Source organism: Microtus pennsylvanicus, chromosome 2, assembly GCF_037038515.1.
Source record: "Microtus pennsylvanicus isolate mMicPen1 chromosome 2, mMicPen1.hap1, whole genome shotgun sequence".
Classification (NCBI taxonomy): Eukaryota; Metazoa; Chordata; class Mammalia; order Rodentia; family Cricetidae; genus Microtus; species Microtus pennsylvanicus.
In genome coordinates this window covers 74,677,004-74,695,614 of record NC_134580.1, presented here as the reverse complement: position 1 = coordinate 74,695,614, position 18,611 = coordinate 74,677,004, and the positions used below count along the sequence as shown (strand labels likewise).

Sequence of the window (18,611 nt, the reverse complement as noted above, 5' to 3'; positions counted from 1 at the left end):
AAGGCAACTCTCAACTTTCATCAGAGAAACTTCTTTTTCCTGCAGATGGCTACTAACTCAGAGATCGATGAGTCGTCCATCTGCAGAGAATAAGAGACTGTGTAATGCTCCGTCCTAAATGAGAAATCTATATCACACCTCCTTCTAGCAAGGCTCGGAAATATTGTAGAAGATGCGCTAGAAAGAGCTTGAGGCAGTGGGTGACTACAAGGAAAGAATGTTTTCTTCAGACAGGAGGGAGATTGCACATATGAACTCATAGCAATTGTGATAACACTTTCAGGACCTGCTCAAGGCAGAAACATGTCAACACAGAGGGAAGGTGGGAAGATGGGCATAAAGTCCCATATTTAGACAGGGAAGTACTGGAAAAGAATAACTTCTAGGAGGACAAACAATAGCTTTCATTAAGGGTGTGGCTCCTGGTTGGTCTACCATGCTCCAGTGGAAGCCCACACATCTGAAGATAAATGGGCAACATAAATTGTATTTGATGGGCTAAATGAAAGAGACTCATAGTTGAATGGTTAGGAAAAAGAAGATTAGATGTAGGAGGAATTGGGGATGGTAGTAAGTAAGATACAAATTCATTGAATGAGAATTTCAAGGAAATAAAGCTGGAAAAATGAAAATGTAGTTTTAATTATTTTGGAAATAATAGAAATATGAAATAGTAGAAATATTAAGATCCTTCATTCATCCTCTCCACTTCCATCCTTACCCCAATAAGTCCACCGTCAGGTTCATGTTTTATTACTTGCAAATTATTTTATCAACTGGACAATTTTTGTTGTTTTTTGTTTATTTCTTTGTTTTGGTTTTGATTTTGAGACAGGGGTTCTCTTTTATCAGCTCTGACTGTCTTAGAACTTGTTTCGGTCGAGTTCCTGGAGTAAGGGCAAGACCATGATGAGGATACCTACAGAATCAACAGACCCAAGCTAGTGGGAGCTCACTTATTCCAGACTGACAAATAGGGAACCTGCATAGAATCTATGAATATGGACCCTTGAATATGGGAGACAAAGATCTGCCCTGGGCAGAATATTGGGCCACTAGCAGTGGGACTAGGATGTAACCCTAAAGCATGAACTGACTTTTGAAATCCGTTCTCTATTGGAGAGACACCTCACTCAGCCTAGGCACGGGTGTGGGGGAGAGGGCTTAGTTCTGCCTTAAGGAGGTGATGGGAAGATTTAGTTGACTTCCCAGGGGAGGCCTTATCCTCTCATTTATCAATCTCTGTCATGGCTAAGAAATATATTAAAATCTGTAGATCACTAAAGGTTCACTAGTGGCCAGGCCCCATGCCGTAAGGACCTCCAACTTCCACATTCCACCACAGAACAATCTGTGTCCTTAAGGCAGCACCTAGCCTCCATCCTAGGACTAAACAACTGAGTAAAATGCCAGAGCACGGGGTTAGAGATCCAACCAACATGTATACTGGAAATTTGCACCCGGAAAGGGCCCCAGCTTCCAAAGAAACCCTATATAAATCCTGCCTTCTATTCAGGTCTCTCCTACTTTTTTTCCTAGCAGACACAGTCATCCTCCTGGTTACATCACTCCCAATAATTCTCTGGTGTGAGGTTTGTAGTGAGGTGTGACTTTGTGGGATTCCTTGACTCCCTATTGTGGGTGGACTTTGTTGAAAATATGGATACATATTAGATTGTGATAGACTGAGGGATCATAACTGTTCCCTGAAACCTCAGAGGGTATCTCTCCGCTCATATCACAAGCCAAAAAGTGATAGGAAACTCTGGTGCCTAATTATCATTTGAGTCAGGAATTAGTTCAGGTAAAGCATTCACTGGGTGGTCAAATCAGAATTAAAGTCTATGCTCTTTAGAATATTTCTGAAAGAAATCTCAATAAAAGAACTGCACGTGCAGTCTGATTCCTTCTCTAAGGCTTAATATGTAATAATAATTAGACTTACTTGTAACAAATAATAGCAAACAAAAATCACCTTTAATAGTCTTTGACCTCAGAGCATATTTGCTAAATTTCCTATCTCTGTAAATTATTGTTTTTTTATTATTACTGTATGTATAATGCATATATGTGTGCATATATGTGGTGTATTTTATGCCTAGAGATGTTTGTGCCGACCAGTAGTTGGTTTCTTGCAACAAAGAACAGGAAATGTCTCTATATTCTACAGTACCATATTTTATCCTGTCATTTTTTCCCCCAAAGTTTCCAAAGCTTAACTCATCCATAAAACCTTCTGCGATCAAGACGGAAGCCACCCAGACATTCTGTTAATATCTTCAGTGTGATTGATATTTCTCTCCTTCAGTGTGGCAAGATAGCATATGCGTATATGTGGGCAAGCGTATATATCTTTATGGTAATGTGCATCTGCTCCTCTCGACTCTACCACCTCCCATTAAGATATTAAACACCCAGGGTCTGTTCTTGCTTCCCTCCACAGGAAAGTGTATTTACTTACCTGTTTACCCCTGTGTCTTTAGCTGTGGTCTAATGTTCAATAAACATACATGGAATGATTGAGTGGGTGCTTAATGAGGACAGTGACAGCTTTGAAGGAAAATCTTCCCTTACACACAGAAAATAAGAGAATGACGAATAAAACTGCAAATATCTTGCTTTCCCAAGTGTATTATTTTTAAGAACTCTCAGCCGAAGCATGCTGAGGGATGACTGAGCCGTAGCAGCAGGTGATTTTCACTTCACCTCTGTTTTCCAAATGACTACATTTTCAAACACAGCACATGTAATGTGTTTTTTTTTCCCACAAAATAATGCTACATTCTTGCATGACTTTCCCTTTCAAAGTCATTGGATTCATTTATCTCTTCTTTACCATAAATATATCTTGGGTTATAGGCAAAAGAAGAAAACTGGAAAAGGGGACACTAATATCTCAACTTCCCTCTTGGGTTATAAAAATACCGAAAAGAGTCATATGAGATACTTGCTTGACTACACATGACATGAGCTTTTTGAATTATTACTGCTATATTAATCTTTTATGAGCCAGGGCATGGCACACACCTTCCATTCCATCATTTCAGTTGTAGATGATGGTGGATCAAGAGTTCAAGGTCATCATCAGCTACAAAATGAGTAAAGATTAGTCTGGGATATATCAGTCACAATAAACAAAATAAATAAAAACAGAATCATCCATTCTAAATATAAAATATAAACACTTGCTGTAAACTAAAATGCAAATTGATCTTTTCTATATAAGTCAAAGTAGCCATGAAATCTTTAGAGAATTTGAATTGTTTTGCACAAATCTTAATCACACATTTACCTTCTATTTAAATAATCTTGAAAAACTAAGTTCATTAATTGCCATCTCTCAGGGCAATTGAAATTTAGGTGAAAAGAGAACTGTGGTTTAGTGATAGAAGTCATTTAAAGAGGACAAATTTTAGTCATATACACAGGAAGGACCTCCTTCTTGATATTCCCTGCCATTATTTCCACATAAGTGTAATGAATTACAAGTGCCTACATTAAGTCAACTTCACTAATGAAAAAATTCATTCAAATTTTCAAAAGGGGATTATTACCTTTTCATGACACTTGTTTAAATCTACACAAAACTGTAAAATGTAACTCAGTGTTAGGGAACCGAGAATTAGAGATCATTCCCTTCTTTTGCTCATGTACCAAAGGATTCCATCTACACCATAGGAATGCCAGCTGCCCCATTAATGAAGAGTGATGGCATTTTCTCTGTTCTTGAGGAAGGTAGAGTGTCAATATCTGTATGCCATGGCAGGTTAAAGGCATTTATCTGAGAAATGCATTGTTTTCCCTTTTTTGATTATAATAAAAGAAGTCTCAGGATTCCCAGCAACACCATGACAACTTCACTGACCAGGTGCCCTCCCTTTTGTATGGTACAGCCTTGCATAACTGAAATCCTATTATTATAGCTACTTACTGTTATTCATTTACTATGCTCACTGAAACTTAATGCTGACCACTCCAGAAATGTCACTATGCTGATGAAAAATACATAGATTATCCCTTTCTTTTCTCTCATCTTGAGAGGTCCATTTCAGTTTTAGCCCTGAATATTACATGGCACATTTTTAAAACTGTTTTTGGTCTTTTTGAGACAGGGTTTATCTATGTAGTCCTGACTGTCTTTGAACTCAGAGATCTACCTGCTTCTACTTCATGAATGCTGGGTTTAAAGGTATTTGCCACTATCACTTGGCTGATACCTTCTTTTTGATCACTATAATCAGCAATTTATCCAAAGGCTTTAATTTGATTAGTTAACTAGTGTGTTTGTGTAGCTGTTAAAGCACACAGTTATGTAATATGTAGAAACAAGCAGAAGTTATGACAGTAGTGGACTACCTCAGGGAATCATGAATTAAATCTTATCCAGAAAAATATGGTAGGTTCACAGGGTCAATCTTTCTGTGGTGGGAATAATATGCATTAAAAATAAGTGAGCATATCTTCTCTCTAGGGCTTATGGTTTTTCCAGCCAAAAGGTCACATTTGAAATACTAAGAATGAATGTGCTTCAGTGGCAAAGAACTAAAATCCAATCAGAAGAGTTGTATTTTTGCCTAGTTTGTTACTATTGTAGTATGCAAGGTATGTTGTTGACTAAGATGATTGGTATCTTTTTCCCTGTCTTTGTCATCGTGTTATTGCTGTGAAGAGGCATCATGTCCAAGGCAACTCATATAAAAGAAAGCATTTAAATGGGAGTTTGCTTACAGTTTCAGAGGTTTAGTTTGTTATCATAATGATGGGGAGAATGGTAATGCTTATTGTGCGGAAGCATTAGCTGAGAGCTACATCCTCATCTCCTGGTCAAGAAAGTGCAAGCCTGTGACTGGTGTGAGTTTTTGAAACTTCATAGCCTACCTACAGTTGCACACTTCCTCCAATAAGATCAAAACTGCTCCCCGGCTACACATCTTAATCCTTCTAATCCTAATCCTTGAGAAGAGTTTCCTTCTCTTATGAATAAGCATTTAAATACATGATCTTATGGGGCCATCTTTATTGGGACCATCACACTCTCTCAGCGGCCTATAAAGGAGCAGGGAGCTAGCCATCTGGTCAGTTTAAGACTGATTTATCTCTGTCTGTAACCAAAGTGCTAAGTGTCTTCAGGAACAAGGTCTTAACATTTAGTATGATGGGAAGTTGCAATGACCTGAATTGTTTTGAGATATAATAGGTTCTCCATGACTAAAACCCCATAGGAAGATAAGCTAAGATTCTAACTATATTTGAGTTTTTTTTTTAAATTTATTTATATATATATATATATATATATATATATATATATATATATATATATATATATATATTCTGGGAATAGCATTGTTCACTAATATGAGGTAGCTCTGTCCAAACTCCTCTTTAAAAATATGTTTTAGTGTTTCAATACTTTCTTCTAAATACTTATGTCTATAAATATGTGCTATTCTCAACTTTGGTCAGAGAAACTTCTTATTTCAATGAGTTAATGGAGGGACTTGTTCAAAGTACTGAGAAATGTAGCTGGAGTGCTCAGCTATAGATAAGATATTTCTCTTCACCTCCATCCCCAATGGTTATGGAGCTTCATAGAAAAAAAAAAGAGTAAAGGTCCTTGAGGTATGATTGAGCATCCTTTGGGTATATGCCCAAGAGTCACTTTGCTCAGTACTGAGGTACATCGATACCCAGTTTTCTGAGAAACCTCCATACTGATTTCCAAAGTGACTGTATAACTTCGTACTCCCATCAGCAGAGAAGGAGTGTTTCCCTTACTTCACATCCTGTCCAGCATAAGCTATCATCGGTATTTTGGAGACTAACCAATCTGACTGGTATGATGGTCTCTCAGAGTCATTTTGATTTAAATTTCCCTAATGGATAATGATGTTGAGCAATTCCTTAAGTGTCTTTCTGTTGTTTGAGATTTTTCTATTGAAAGTTCTCTGTTTAGACCTGTACCCTATTTTTTTAAAATTCTATTATTTGATATTTTATTTCTAATTTCTTAGTTCTCCATATATTTTGGAGATAAGTCCTCTGTCTGATATGAGATTGAAAAATATCTTTTCCCATTTAGTTGGATACCATTTGTCTTATTGATTATGTCCTTTGTGTCACAGAAGCTTCTCAGTTTCAGGACATCCTATTAATTGTTATCATAGAAACTTTATCTATTATTGTACAGGATATTTTGACTATCATGGGTTTCTTTGCTTTTCCATATGAAGTTGAGTATTGTTCTTTCAAGGTCTGTGAAGAATTTTGCTGGGCATTGCATTGAATCTGTAGATGCTTTTGGTAAGATTGCCATTTTTACTATGTTAATTCTGCCAACCCAAGAACATGGAGGATCTTTCCATTTTCTGCTGTCTTCTTCAATTTCTTTCTTTGAAGATTTAAAGTTCTTGTCATACAGATCTTTCACTTATTTGGTTAAAGTTACTCCAAGATATATTATGTTAGTTGTGGCTATTGTAAAGGTGATGTTTCTCTGATTTCTTTCTCAGCCTGTTTATTATCTGTGTAAAGGAGGACTACTGTTTTTTTTTTGTTTGTTTGTTTTTGTTAATCTTGTATCCTACTACATTACTGAAGATGTTTATAAGTTTTAGGAGTTCCTTGGTAGAATTTTTGAGGTCACTTATGTAAACTATCATATCATCAGCTCATCAGCTTCAAAACCTACTACAGAGCTACAGTGCTAAAAAAAAAAAAAAAAAAAAAAAAAAAAAGGCCTGGAATTCACATTGGAGCACTGGACTGAGATCCCAAGGTCCAAATGAGGAGAGGAGCAGAAGGAGGGAGAACATGAGCAAGGAAGTCAGGACCACGAAAGGTGCGTCTACCCACTGAGACGGTGGAACTGATCTAATGGGAGATCACCAAGGCCAGTTGGACTGGAACTGATGGAGCATGTGACCAAACCAGACTCTCTGAATGTGGCTGATGGTGGAGGCTGACTGAGAAGCCAAGGGCAATGGTGCTGGGTTTGATTCTACTGCATGGATGGGCTTTGTGGGAGCCAAGTTTGTTTGGATGTTCACCTTCCTGGACCTGGGGGAGGAGTGGGGAGGACCTTGGACTTCCCATAGGGTAGGGAACCCTGACTGCTTCTTGGACTGGAGAGGGAGGGGGAGGGGGAAGGAGAGGTGGGAGGGAAGGGAAGTGGGAGGAGAGGAGGGGGTTGAAACTTTCAATAAAAAAATAAAGTAAAAAAAAAAAATGGCTGGTATTGGCATAGAAACAGACAGGAGGACCAGTGGCACCAAAGAGCTAAATCGAAGGCCTGGATATCAATCCTCACACCTACAAACACCTAATTTTTGACAAAAAAAGCAAAAAATATAAAATAAAAAAAGAAAACATATTCAACAAATGGTACAGGTATAACTTGATATCAACATGTAGAAGAATGAAAATAGGCCCATAACTATCACCATGCACAAAACTCAAGTCCAAATGGATCACAGACCTCAACATAAAACCAACTGCACTAAACCTCATTAAAGAGAAAGTGGGAAGTACACTTGAATACATTGGCACAGGAGACCACTTCCTAAATATAACCCCAGTCGCACAGACATTGAGAGAAACAATTAATATATGGGACCTCATGATACTGAGAAGCTTCTATAAAGCAAATGACACAGTCAACAAGACAAAATGGCAGCCCACAGAATGGGAAAAGATTTTCACCAACCCCACATCTGACAGAGGACTGATCTCCAAAATATACAAAGAACTCAAGAAATTTTCCATCACAAAAAAACCAAAGAAACCAATAAAAAATGGAGTACAGACCTAAACAAAGAACTCTGAACAGAGGAATCTAAAATGGCTGAAACAGACTTAAGGAAATGTTCAACATCCTTAGTCATCAGAGAAATACAAATCAAAAACAACTCTGAGATTTTATGTTACACCTGGGAGAAGATATGAAGTAAAAGAAACACTTCTCCATTGCTGGTGGGAGGGCAAACTGTTACAGACCCTTTGGATAACAGTATGGCAATTTCTCACAAAATTAGGAAACAGCTTACCTCAAAACCTAGCAATACCACTTTTGGGTATAGACCCAAATGGTGCTCAATCATATCACAAGGACATGTGTTCAGCTATGTTCATAGTAGCACTACCTAAATGCCCCTATACTGAAGAATGGGTAAGAAAAATGTGGTACATTTGCACAATGGAATACTACTCAGTGGTAAAAAATGATATATTGAAATTTACAGACAATTGGTGGCTACTGAGAGAGAGAATCAATTTTTCTTAAGAGCTCCCCAAGGTCCACTGGGTAACCCACGTATATATGGGCAATCATAACTGGGTTCAATGTATACGTAAATAAGTTAATGGTGGAAAACATGTAGTTGAGAGGGAGACATGACTGAGCATTTAGTGGTAGTGTGTGGGATAGATCAAGGAGTGTGGAATGCATATGATAAAGATAAATAAATTAATGAAAATTTCAAAGAACAGTAATAATTTTAAAAAGAAGTAGGAGCCAACAAGATATCTCAATGTTTAAGGGCCCTTGCCTAGTCCAATATTATGAGTTGAGTTCCTGGAACCACATAGTCAGAAGAGAAAATTTTCCTTTAAAAATCATCTTTGGATTTCCACACATGTTCTGTTACATGCACATGAAAACACATATATATTCTTGTTCCCACACTTATATACATAGCCTCACACACAAAGACACATACAAATAAATATTTACATAGAGGATAATGGGTTTGTCTCTTTGTTATAATATGAGAATTCATGATAAATCATTTGAGATGATTTTCTTGTCTTGTTATTTATTTTTCTCATTTATGTACCTATAATTCTATTTAATCTCTACTTTTACAGTAGATAGCATAAAAGAAAGATTTGAAACAATTATTTGTGTATATCCTACACTTATCTTATGTATTCATATTATCTATAATTTATAAAATATATAAAACTGTTGCTATTACATGTATTATTTTTAAATCAGGATTCTGAAATGGACATTAATTTCAATGCAATTCAATATCTATACATTCAGAGTAGTGGAAAAATTATGAATAATATTTTAATGTTTTGTTATGTCCATATACCAGGATAAAATGTTTCTTATTTCTAGATTGATTTTTAGACTAAATTGCAACTACTTACAATGCAGTCCAATGCTTCTCTATTTACATACATATCCATCTTCACTTGAGTGTCCACACTCATTTTTTCCTGTGAATGTTATCTGGGCCCTTGCACATGTTTATGTATGTAGTCCACCATAGTCCTGTTTTTTGGTATCTTTAAGATACATCATTCAGCAGGAAATATTAGGTCATAGGCATACACATACTGTCCCCAGAAGGGTTATGACAATTATTCTCTCAACCTTAGTTTATGGAAGTGTTCTTTCTCCACACTCTCACCATTGTTGGGTGTTTGAATTCGGTGTTTGCTTTAAAAAAGAAAAGAGGAGAAGCCCCACAAAACTGGAACAGTCCCTGAGTAGTGCCTTATGAGATATGGTAAAAGACTTTTTAACTAGCATCCGAGTCTTAGTGTGGGCATGTTTGTCCTATTACCAAGAACTCTATAAATCAGTTCTAATAACCCTACCAGTACAGTCATATTTCAGAGACAACCCAGACCAGGAAAAGAAACTATACATTTTATCAAAAAATAAAAATTCACATGAATGTGATAATGTGAATTTCTGGCTTTGATCATATTATTGTTTTACTTGCACCTACCTATTTCATTTTAAACAATGGGGAATCTGATATATAGATATGCTCACTAAAGTAAGTAGAATTCTATTTATGTCCGAATAAAAGTGTCAATCATAAAGTTAACAGGCACTGCAATTTACCCTTGTACATGTCGGCATTATGTATGGGAACTAGGAGCCTGACATGGCTATTTGGAACATAACAAGTTTCAATCTATTGCTCTGTCCACTTAATAGCATTTCAGAACACAGTAATCCTCAGTCCTTCTATTAGGAAGAAGAATAAATGTCAGTGTTGAGAGGCCCTATTCCTACCAGACAGAAATCCAAATGCATAACAAACTGCAGGTTTATGTTGTGGAGAGCAGACAACGAAGAGCTATGGCCCTTGGTCAACTAAGTGGCTATATGTTATTAATATCCTTTGGATTTTAATAACATTTTCAAAAGATTCTTGAAAATTTATGTAAATATTCACACATTCCTATAGAAAAAATAATTACTTTTGTAATTAATTCACTAAATATTTTTTAATTTGATGAGAAATATATATCTATATCTATATCTATATATATATATTAAGGCAAAATAAAAGTTAGATGTTCCCCTAATTATGTGATTTTATTCTGTTGTGATTTATTAGTGTTTAGAAATTGATTACCTTTGAACTACCAGTAAAACTGGTAGATAGATTTACCAGGAATAAGTTAAGTAATGTTTTACGTTTCTAGGCATTAAGTTCTATTTTATTTTATAGTGTGCCGAAGGACCGATAGTGTAATGGCTACCAAATAGGAACTGGGGAGAAGGCACTTTGTTAACCGCTAGTATGCCTAAGCTCATTTCCTACCATCCAGGAATAAAAACAAAATGGATCTTTAGACTCCAGTCTCACTCAATCATTAGATCACGGTTCTAAAAATGAAAATGACATGTGATTGAGGAAGGCAAACTATGTGGACCTCTAGCTTCCACATGCATGCACAGACATGTGCGTGCAGGCACATTGATTCATATAACCATATATAAAAACATGCAAACAAAAGAATCTCAAACTACAAGGGTTAAAGTGAAAACACTTTCATTTTGAATTATTGATGAGTATATACATCAATAATTAGTCATTAATGCAATTAAATGGTGGATATGGTTACTAAATTTTAACAATTAGAACACATCTGCTTCACATCCTTTGGAGAAACACTTGGATCTTAAGATCACAGTCCTACATGTAGAATAATGCTTGTATCTTTCAGAGGAGAATACCTTTACTTCTCTTCACATGCTTGCTTATGATTGATTGTTAGGCTCCCCAGGGAAATCTTAGTTGTTCTGTACTTTCTTACTATTTCTCATATTTCTTTCAACAATATGACTTTCCCTACTGGGGCTGAGAGATTTTTTACTGGATGTGCTGTATTTTTCCATGATTCAACTGTGTCCAGTTATCTAGACATTGTGGGCAGAACCTTGGATCAAAAATATATAACTGAAAGAAAAATGACACATGTGTCCCATTTTCCCCACATTATTCCTGGAACAATAGCGGATGCTGCAAAAATTTTCTCATCTTGGTCCTTAAATCCTGACACAGGAACAGTTCTGTATCACGTATGTTGACACCAAATTGTCTTTGGTCCACTTTACATGTTTTTCCTTAGCATCATCTTCTCAAAATCCGTATTTATCTTTCTGATTATATGCTTTCTTTAGTCCAAGCAAGATTTTTCCTATTGTTAACATGCCGTGCTTGTTTGAATGAATCTGTTCCACACAGACTCATATATTTGAATGTTTGGTTACCAATTGATGGATTGTTTAGTAAGGATTAGGAGATGTTGCCTTGTTGAAGATGTGTAATTGAGGGGGGATTGTTTCAACAGTCCATGCTAGGCCAATTCCTGCTTTTTCTCTGCCTGAAACTTGCAGATTATATGTAAGCTCTAAGGTACTTCTCCAGTGCCAAACCTGCCTGCCTATCAGCATGCTTCCTGTCATGATGATAGTGGACTAGACTCTGGAGCATTAAGCAAGACCCCAATTAATTTTTTTCTTTTGTGTTGCTGTGTTCACAGTAACAGAATAGAAATTAAGGCAGATATTGGTACCAAGTATTTTTTGGAGAAATAAGAAAGATGTTAGCTTCAAAGCATCAGTCCCCAAAATAGTGACAATGTCCTAAACCTAAACTTTGGTTGAATTGACAGAAACCAAAAGGTAGTTCTCTGTTTAAAAAAAAAAAAAGTGGATCTTAAAGTAGGTTTCAGTTTGCCAGAAAAGCAGATACGCTAAGGTAGGTTTCTGATTACCAGAAACCACTGTTATTCTGCCCCCAAAAGACAAAACCTTGGGAAAGGGCACCCAGTTCTAGCTCAGTCTGAAGAGCCTTTATTTGTTCAATGACCTCACCCTGATGATACAGAATCTGCTTTCTTTTCTGCCATTTATTTTGCCTTCTCTTTGCCCCCTTGAGAGATGACCTTGGACATTTGAATCTTAGAAAACCTTTCTTTCTGTCTGTGGAGTGGTATAATTTGCTGATTTTTCTGTGCTCTTGCTTACAGAAGACTTTGGGGCTTCAAGTTAGAAAACAGGTTGAGTGCTGTCATTGGGGATGTAGAGCCATTTTAGCAGATACTTGGAAGAGAGTAATTCTAGGAATGATGTGGACTATGGAGACCCAAATGAAGAGGTTTCACATAGAAAGAATATTAACAGCTGGCCTAGAGACTATTTTTTGTGATATTTTTTTCTAAACAACGTGACTGCCTTCTTTCCCTGTCCAAAATTTCTGTATGAGGCTAAGTTTGAGAGTTCTGGACTAAGGTTTGCAGGAGAGATTCCAAGACAGCCTAGAATTGACTTTGTCGCACAGCTGTTAGTGATCATTTTCATGCAGATCTACAATGAAAGAGAGCAAGCATAGCCAAAAGCCTTACAAAATATACAGTTTGAGGAGAAAAAAGGGATCAAGAAATTTAATATCGGAGCCAAGTTTTGTGCTTGAAGAGATGAGAAGTTTAAGCAAAGGTTTAAGGAGAAATGGAATAAAGGAAGTGGCACCATCAGGGCAAGACCCCATCACCGTCAGCTTCTGGTGAAAATTAAATCTTATTCTACAAAGGAAACTATTAACAATTCAAAGTTTACGTGAATATATGCCTTGAAGTGGGCCAGGTTCTGGCCCTAGGAAGCAGCAGAACTCAGCAGAGTTAGATAATTCTGGTTTATCAAAAAGGTACAGGTGTAAAAGGGTTGTGGAATCTGTCATCGAGGTTGAGTAAATCTGCTGAGGCCAGACATGTCTCAGGGGAGTTTCTGTAGGGAGGACCTGAGAAAGTTTCATTTAACTGTGAAGGTACAACCTAGATTATGTGTGAGACCCTAAGAAGTAGAAGGTGCCAGAGCCATGGATTCCTGCCATGAAGTGCTACAGACAGGATCTTGAACCAGCCTACAAGAGAGCAATGTGCAGCAACCAACAAAGCTGAAAGCAATAGGAGACATGAAGATCCACTCAACATTAGACACGGAGATGTAGGATTTGGAGTTTGCCCTGATGGGTTTCTGTTTTAATTCGTCCAGTAATTCCTTACTGAACCCCTTTCTTCCCTTCTGGAATAGTAATGTATATTCTGTCCCATTGTACAATGGAAATATATAATTTGTTTTTATTTTTCTTACAATATTTAAGAGATTGCCTTGAGTCTCAGAAGAGACTATGGATTTTAGACTTTTACATAGCCTTGTGACTTTGAAGGAATATGTGGACTTTTGATGTTGTACTGAATGCATTTGGTGATAGGTCTGCAAGTATATAAGGGACAGAAGTGGCATGTGGTAGTGTGTAATGACTCCCATAAGCTCATATTTGAATGTTGGGTTCCCATTTGGTGTATTGTTTAGGGAGGGTTAGAAGATGTGGCCATGTTGGAGGAGGTACAGCTCTAGGAATGAACCTTGAGGTTTCAAAGTTTCAAAGCGCCATGCCTGGCCTTATCTTATTCTCCTTGTCCGCTGTGAATAGAAAAGATATAAGCTCACGCTCCAGCAACATTCTTGGCTGCCTTCCACTATACTTTTCATCATGTGATCGGGAACTAACCTTCTGAAACTGTAAGCAAGCCTCTAACTGATGCTTTGTTTTATAACCTGTGTTTGTCATTGTGTCTCTTCACAGCAATAGAACAGTAAATAAGGAACATGACTACAAAATGATGGCTTTTGTTGGTGTTGTTGATAAATGTGGCAAAGCATTTTTAAATAGAAATTATTTACACTTTATACTTGAATTGCCTGGGGATGAGAAAGCAGGTTTCTACTTTAAATGTCAGAGTTTCTATTCTATGAAAGAGTGGAACCCTCAGACATGAGTGTCCACATCTTTATAGAATAGTGACAAACAAATAGGATAGGATGTTTATAGGTGTAATTATAAGCATATGCATCATTTTCAGATTTATATGTTTTGACTGTCAAATATAAAGTTCTGATCAGTTTAGGAGCCATTTAAAAGTATACACAGGAAAACTTTGCAATTAATCAACTTTTTAAAGGTCCTATAAGCACACTTTTGGCAAACAACTTATATATAATATGTTAAATACATACTTTATACACCTGTTTGCATGTAATAACTGTGCATGCTACACTGTGAAAAAAATGATATTAAAGACAGATCCCACATCCTGAAAGTAGGCTTATCTGTTTCTTATGATTAGTTATTACTCATGATATATATCTATAGTGGAGCAGTAAATTATGTATTTACCCTTCTATAATGAAATGCCAAGTGGTCTAGATTTTTGTCTTCTGATATTTTAGCTCTCCAAGGACTATAAACTAAAATTTAACTCAATCAATTGACTAAAAGTTAAAATTTTTTCTTGAATAATTTTAAGCATTAGATAAAGAAACACAAATATAAAATAAATAAGTCCTTTTCCTACTAGAGCAGTGGTTCTCAACCTGTGGGTCTGTGACCCTTGGTGTTTGGACATCAGATATCATGTGTATCAGATATTTATATTACAGTTCATAACAATAACAAGACTAAAGTTATGAAGTAGCAAGGAAATAATTTTATGGTTGGGCATCACTATAACAGGAGGAACTGTATTAAAGGGCCATAGCATTAGGACGGCTAAGAACCGTTTTCCATGAATCAGTGTCAGGTAAGTGTTCAGTGAGTCCTGGACCATCTTCTAGCTCTTCTTATTGGTCTATAGTCCTAAATACATGCTGTTATTTTGTTTTCTTTCAAGGTTATTACTCATTTTCTCTATTTTTAATACATACCTTTGTCTTGGACTCATTTTTGTTTACAAACAAAATCCAAGCTCATGAATGACTCATTAAGCTAGGTCTTCAAATTCCCATTGAAACTGGTATGGTTGCTTAACATTTTTATAAACTATTTCCTCCACAAATTGTTTGAATAATAATATAATAGCATATTACAAAATTAAAAAATATTCTTCTAATGGAATTTTGACTTTTAAAATATGGTTAAGATCACAAATGTTTGTGGCATACTATGCAACCTTCATCTGCACTGTAACAGAGAGAGCTTTCAGTAGTACCGAAACAGCATCACATTTATGAGGAGGCTAGGTAAAATCTGGGCAAAGATGTGGCTTGCTTTCTAAAGGAGAAGCACATTAGTGTCTTGCTTTGTCTATAATTCAAGAGATTCTCTTAATATAGTAGTGATGAAAGCTATGATGGAATCCTGAAAGAGCCCTTCCACTCTGAGCCAGGTCTCTTCCAATCTTCATTAATGACAAAGAGTAATATTTAATCTTTATTTTAAATTTTACCTTGTGGAAGTAACTCTCTTGAGAAAAGTAATTATTACTTTTTTTTCCCATGAGGAGGTGATACTACTGAGCTTTTCTTTCCTTCCTTCCTTCCTTCCTTCCTTCCTTCCTTCCTTCCTTCCTTCCTTCCTTCCTTCCTTCTCTCTTCTCTTGGTCAACATAAATTCACCTTAGACTTGTTGATCGTTGGGGTAGGATTTCGTCAGTTATTTTTTAATTCACTCTCTTTATCTTGACCTTTACAGTCATTTGATCACAGGGAGATACATGGGGTTCTAGTACCCTACAGTAGGTTTTCAAAGCTGCTATGGTATAGGATCCTGCAATAGCCCCCCACTTTAGGAACCAGGTAAGCAAGTTTACTTGAGTTGGTGATAAATGTTAGAAAGTCTGTTTTTGTTACAAATTCTTACCAATTCTCTGTGTGCTCTTTCAAATTATTCAACTTCATTTTATTCTTAAGAAGAGGGATGAGATGTGATTGGACCTTACCTTAAAGTATGTCTAGCAGGCTCTAATCTTCCTGAGATAAGCCAAGGAAGTAAGTACATGGTCTGGATCCCTATTATGATATGTCTTCACACCTGTAGGGAGACAATAAAAAGATCATACTTTTAAATCATAATATATGCATGAGAACAAATTGATGGTTAGATATGCCTTATTACATATTCTCAGTAGAATTTTGTAATTGGAAATGACAGACTAGCCATGGTTTTTTGAGTGTGACTACAAAATATACATATGGGTAAAATAAGGCAACTCTGTATATGGCTCCACATAATTATTTATCCTGTAACATGTATTTATTCATGCATTTTTGCTCCACTTTTCTCATTTCTGCATTTATTAATTTTTCATTCCTTTGTGAATTTCAGTGAGTTTTTTGTTGGAAATATGTCATATGGATGTTATTGACAAAACTTGTGTAAATAACAATTATACAAAAATAGGAGAGACTTTATTCTCTCTTCTCTCGACTTTTGCCCTATTTACCAATTTGCTTTAGCTGTAATAGCTGAACAGACCTAAAAATACTAGAAAATCAGTGATGAGAATGTAGTTTGGTGGTAGAGTGCTTGGCTCACACAGGAAAGCTCAGGCTCGATTCCCAGTACTATTGCATATGCAAATACACAAGTAAGCAAAAAAAAAAAAAAAAACTATCAGAATACTGCACTACAGTTGTCATTTATCTGTCTGATATAAAGACAAGGAAAGTAACCAAACACTGAAGTAAATATGACTGAATTCAATTTTACCTCTATAATAATTAGCCAAACAAATTGGAAAGAGGATACAAATCTCATTGAATTCAAAGGCTCTCTATTTTTTATATTCTTTTTTATTTTTTTTATTTTATTTTTTAATTATTATTATTATTTTTTAATTTATTTATTTATTAAAGATTTCTGTCTCTTCCCCGCCACCGCCTCCCATTCCCCCCTCCCCCAATTAAGTCCCCCCCCCTTCCTCAGCCCGAAAAGCAATCAGGGTTCCCTGTCCTGTGGGAAGTCCAAGGAACCCCCACCTCCATCCAGGTCTAGTAAGTTGAGCATCCAAACTGCCTAGGCTCCCACAAAGCCAGTGCGTGCAGTAGGATCAGGAACCCCTTTGCCATTGTTCTTGAGTTCTCAGTAGTCCTCATTGTCCGCTATGTTCAGAGAGTCCGGTTTTATCCCTGGCTTTTCCAGACCCAGGCCAGCTGGCCTTGGTGAGTTCCCAGTAGAACATCCCCATTGTCTCAGTGTGTGGGTGCACCCCTTACGGTCCTGAGTTCCTTGCTCTAAGATGTTCATAGCAGCATTGTTTGTGATAGCCAGAACCTGGAAACAACCTAGATGCCCTTCAATGGAAGAATGGATGAAGAAAGTATGGAACATATACATATTAGAGTATTACTCAGCAGTAAAAAACAAGGGCTTCTTGAATTTTGCATGCAAATGGATGGAAATAGAAAACACTATCCTGAGTGAGGTAAGCCAGACCCAAAAAGAGGAACATGGGATGTACTCACTCATATTTGGTTTCTAGCCATAAACCAAGGACTTTGAGCCTATAATTAGTGATCCTAGAGAAGCTAAATAAGGAGAACCCAAAGAAAAACATATAGGCATCCTCCTGAATATTAACCTTCAGCAGGCGATGAAAGGAGACAGAGACCCACATTGGAGCACCGGACATAAATCTCAAGGTCCAAATCAGGAGCAGAAGGAGAGAGAGCACGAGCAAAGGCTCTCTATTTTTAACAGGAGGAACATTGTTCAAAATTGCTGCTAAGGCATGGATTTTAGAGGAGAACCAACCAGCTATACTTTCCTAAAGCAATGTAACTTATCGCGATACTATAGATAATAATCCTTTTACTGCAATTAAGCATAGATTTGACCACTCATCAAAGTCGCTTCTATCTTTCAGCAGGAGAGCACCACTAGAGAAACCCACAATTGAACGAAGTGGAAAGAAAAACAGACAAAGCGAGCCTATGGATACATTTGCAAAACATCAGAGCTGACAGATGTGATTGATTGCACAGCTACATGCCTTCCTGAGTCATATTTTATTGCATCCTTAAATTCTCATGTTTTTTTGTTTCCACCTGGGCCACACCTGCTGATTCACATTCTAATGTCATCAATTTGGCCCCACTTGTATTTCATTGGGTTCAACAATGGTTGCTTCAGGACTTGGAGAAGTTTTTAGAATATTTTTACCTCTTTATCTTAACTTATGTTACAGAAAGAGTCCTGTTCCCCTCTGCAGCTGCTTTAGGGATTGAACTATAAAAATTTTATAAAGTTCATTGAGTGACTTAGTGTATGGAAAAAGTGAACAAATGTTTACATTATTGTTGTCACCATCATCATCATTACAATTTATTTTATGTTGACCTAATGTAATAAAATGTCTTTTGAAAATTTCATTTTCCATCAATGACATTTATGTATGTATGTGCATATATATACATATATGTATGTTATGTTTTATATATACATATATAATAGACATGTACAAACATAACCCAACAAAAGAAAATTAATTTTCAGTTCCTAACAATCACAAAGCACTCAAGT

The 18,611-nt window shown here is 36.5% G+C and overlaps 1 protein-coding gene across 5 annotated transcripts in view; it reads right to left on the bottom strand.

Moving 5' to 3' along the window:
- The window catches only part of Lrrc4c (leucine rich repeat containing 4C), a 1,351,357-nt gene that overhangs the window by 192,423 nt on the left and 1,140,323 nt on the right, over positions 1–18,611 (bottom strand). For all 5 annotated transcript variants that reach the window (XM_075961517.1, XM_075961518.1, XM_075961519.1 and 2 more), the window contains one exon: positions 16,030–16,121. The gene's annotated coding sequence lies outside the window, so the exon portion shown is untranslated. The remainder of the gene's footprint in view (positions 1–16,029; positions 16,122–18,611) is intronic.